This window comes from Polyodon spathula, chromosome 2 (assembly GCF_017654505.1).
Source record: "Polyodon spathula isolate WHYD16114869_AA chromosome 2, ASM1765450v1, whole genome shotgun sequence".
Classification (NCBI taxonomy): Eukaryota; Metazoa; Chordata; class Actinopteri; order Acipenseriformes; family Polyodontidae; genus Polyodon; species Polyodon spathula.
The window spans coordinates 12875514-12880262 of record NC_054535.1 but is presented as its reverse complement, the minus strand read 5'-3'; positions in this window follow the sequence as shown (position 1 = coordinate 12880262).

Below are 4749 nucleotides of genomic sequence, written 5' to 3'. Positions count from 1 at the left end.
TTGAAGTAGTTAAACAAGAAATTATAGTAGGGCTGAAGAAAAAATGTAAACTTAATTTAACCAATACTGAAGAACAAGTTATGACTAAGTTGTTAAATGATGATGATATAAGTATAAGACCAGCAGATAAAAGATAGGGAATAGTGACAATGAACACAGAGGACTATATGAAATCTGTAGAATGTGAAATAAAGACTACAGATACATATGAAGAAGTTAAAAGCAATAAGATCAATAAATCTGTAAAAGAGGTAAAGGAAATTGCAGAGACTATACAATAAAGGCATTACATCAAAAGAATTTAAAAAATACATGTAGCCACATAATGGAAGAACAGGGCTAGCAAGAGGAAATCCTAAAATGCACAAAGAAAATTACCCTATGCGAATGATAGTCAGCACGATTGATAATCCAACATACATAATAGTTAAAATAGCAGAAAAACAACTTGGGTCACACGTTAAGAAATTACCAAGCTATGTTAAGGATACAACACAATTTTTAAAAAGATTTGAATCACTAAAGCACAACCTTCCAGAGAAAACAATTTTATTTTGCATGGAGGCAAAATCCTTGTCCCCAAGGGTCCCTCGTAAAGAAATTTTAGAAGCTTGTCAAAAAGCACTAGATAATAGACCAGATAAATCAATACCAACAGCAGAAGTGCTGAACATGATCAATGTAGTTTTAGAAAACAGTTACTTTACATTTGTTGATAAAAATGACAAACAAAATGATGGCACAGCAATAGGATCTAAACTAGGAATGCATTTTGCCAGTACATACATGGGGAAAGGGGAAGAACAATTACTTCGAAAATCAGAAAGAGAACCTTTAGAATACATTCTGTTTGTAGATGATATTTTGGGGGTTTGGACACAATGAGAAGAATCTCTTTTCCAGTTTCATGAAATGGCAAATGAAATACACAGTAATATTAAGGTGGACCTTTGATGGACAAGAAAAGAAATATAATTTTTAGATACCGTAGTAAAACTTGAAGGTTCAATTGAGACTGACCTCTTCTGTAAACCTACTGACATGCACCAGTATTTACACATGTCCTCTGCACATCCAATACACACTAAAAGGGCAATCCCAAAGGGTCTAAGTATAAGAATACGAAGAATATGCTCAAAAGAAAGTGACTCTGTAAAACAAAGAACTGTATTAAAAACAAATCTTAAAAAAGAGGATACAAAGAAAGAATTATAAAGACAGGGTTAAGAAAAGTGGATAAACTAAAGAGAGATGATCTACTAGATTATAAAAAGAGATAAAAAGGTCAAGAGTCCCATTAGCAATGACTTACTCTAAACTTTTGCCCAATATTTCTAAGATAGTTTGGAAACACTTGCATTCAAAAGAGAAGCTAATTTTGGTGATATTTTAGTTCACAGTAAACACAAAAGAATAATTGACAGAATAGGTTCTACAAATACATGTAAAGTTTGTAAATACACGGACAAAAGTAAAAATATAATTAAACATAAGATCAACACATATCCACTAAATACTAATATCTACTGTAAATATAGCAATATTGTTTATGGAATAGCCTGTGAAAAATGTGATAAATAAAATATGTTGGAGATACTGGAACAAATGTATATAAAAGAATTCAGAACCACCTTTCATTAATTTGAAATAAAAAAAAATGAATTAACCCATAGTACAGCACTTCACCAGTCAAGGACAGGACATAAATGATGTGAAGTTTGTATTAGAACAGCTAAAATTAGACAATGTGACATATAGAAGGATAAAAGAAAATAAATGGATAAATAGACTGAACACGATTATGCCAGCGGGACTCAACAGAAAAGCATGAACTAATTAATTCCAATAACTGTATAAAAGTTCAAAATAATTAAATAAACAAAATTAATTCAAAAGTTGTGCATGCTGATGCGCTGTTATAAGGATGCTTCTCTTTAGCAGGGACTGGGAAGCTTGTCAGGGTAGAGGGGAGAAAGGATTGTGCAAAGTAAAATAAAAATAATCTTTATTTTTATATAGCGCCTTTCATAGCGGACAACCATCACAAAGCATTTTACAAGATACCAGTGTGGGAACTATGCATCAGTTGCAGAATCACTCACAACAACGTCTCACCCAAAAGTACAGACAAATGCTTGAGGAAAAACAGTTTGAGTCAGCCAAGACTCTGAAACTGGGGAAGAAATTCACATTTCAGCAGGACAATGACCTGAACCACAAAGCCAAAGCCACACTGAAGTGGTTAAACAAAAGAATGAATGTTCTCGAGAGGCCCAGTAAAAGTCCTGACTTGAATCCAATCGAAAATTTATGGCGAGACTTGAAGATTGCAGTCCATCGACAATCCTAAGCAATTTTCCAGTGAAAAATTGGCAAAAATGTCACCATCCTACTGTGCAAAGCTAGTAGATATCTATCCAAAAAAGACTCATAATAGTAATTGCTGCAAAAGTTGCTTCTACCAAGTACTGACTTAAGGGGCTGAATACTTATGCAAGCAGTACATTTAATTTTATACATTTTCTTTGCAAGTTTTGCTGACATTTAACTCCTCCACATATTACAGTATTCAGTTTAACCACTACAGCTTTGAATAAAAGTTAGCTTGGAAAAACTGCACACATTATTTGTAAGTCAACAAAATGTGACATTATGGGTAGTGGGTGAATACTTCTGCAAACTACTGTACCTGCAGGAAAAAAACTCACAGAAATAAGGGTTTTTAAAATAAATACAACACTGAAAAATAATCAGGATCAGACCCTAAACTTCAGGGCCTCCAAGACCTATTCTTTGTGGGTAATGTACCAGTTGGATACAAATCACATTGCCATTGTCAAACAGGTAGTGGCCAGGCCTACATTGCCCGAGTCATATGCTGTGGTTCCGGGCACATTCAGCCAATGCAGACAAGACAGTTGTACAGTACATGTTGCATGTGCATAATTGACCACTGATCAGACTGAACATTTCATTCATTGTTTTCCTCTTATATATGATGACTGGATAGTAGTATGTCCAGAAGTTATGGAAAACAATCTCCCCCTCATTTCATCTTATTTGGAGTATTCACTCAAGAGTGAAGGAACATGGAGCTTCCTTGTACAGCAAGGCTGTATGTTTGTAAAGCTGTTCATTTTTGCAAGCTGAGCTTCACAGTACTTGTGTCTCATACTGCAGCATACAGCTACAGAGTGAGAACTTAACCTTGCAAATCTGATAAACAGATGAAGGAAGGTAATTTGCTTTTATCTTTTATGTATATCAGATAACCTTACAGGGAACAGGCTGTATTCCTGTGATTGTCTGTTTGATTAGTTGTTCAAATACATTTTGGTTCTGTACATTTCTTTTTTTTAGGATAACCCTTTTGTTTAAAAGCAGTTAAATCATGCTTTCCTTAAGTTTATACTATATGCATGTGTTCTGCTTTTCAGTGTCTGTGTTTACAGAACAGGGGAAATTGAGTTTTTTTGAGCATTAAACAGGGTGCAACCACTTGGTTAACTACTTTGCTATATTTCCTACAGAGGAATGCACCACCATATGGCTATGTTGTTTTTTTTTTTTTTTTCTATAATATATATTTTGTTTAAAGTAGGGGTTACAAATATGAAAAAATAATAATAATAATGACAGAATCCCTAAACAGAGTCTTGTTTCATTGGTAGAATGTTTAATACTTGCACCATCTACTGGTTCATAAGATGGTTTACGCCTGTTACGATAATGCACCACCATTTTGGTTGATGTATAAACCACATCTGGCAGTTCTGTTTGTTTTGGCAGAGAGATGAGATTCCTTTAGATTCAAATAGAAGCTGTATTTTTTCTTTCTGTGTCAACAGCAGACCTTTGCAATGTTTAGGTAAACAGAATCTATCCACATTCCAGGTCAAATGTCACTAGCTTGTAAAACAAATGCAGGAAGATTGAAAGCATGCAATTATTATATTTATATAAGCTTTGTTTATTAAATTAAACCAAGCAGAGGAATGAGTAAGGGGGGGAGGGGGAACTATTTATTTCATTTCAAGAGAAGGGTGATGGTTTGTGGACGATTACCTTTTACAACAGAGGTTCAGTTTTAAACTACCATTAAGCAACCAAACAGATCACTTCCTCAGTATAAATATTTCCAAGACACATCAGAACATGCATACTGCACTTCTGAGTGTTTACAAGTTAGATGACATTTTACAGTCCATTATATTATAATAACACTATGTAACACAATTTTTGTTCCTGGGTAGTAAGTGTTATTTCCTAATTGCTTATGCCTCAAAAGTATAGAAAATGGCTATTATTCCCCACAAACTTTGCTTTTGTGACCAGGACAGTGATATTTCAAAATATCACTATTTCCAATGGGAAAACGGGCAAATGTGTGTCTTTTCGTTCACAAAGTCAGAAAAAAACAACATATGAATCCAAATTAACATGTATTTATACTAAAGTAATACAAAAATGACTACAAAAGATTTAGAAGTGAGTAGTTTTTCAAGATTTACGATTATACTGTATTTACATTTACTACAAATCTTTTGTAGTCATTTTTGTATTACTTTAGTATAAATACATGTTAATTTGGATTCATATGTTGTTTTTTTCTGACTTTATGTGAACGAAAAGACACATATTTGCCCGTTTTCCCATTGGAAATAGTGATATTTTGAAATATCACTGTCCTGGTCACAAAAGCAAAGTTTGTGGGGAATAATAGCCATTTTCTATACTTTTGAGGCATAA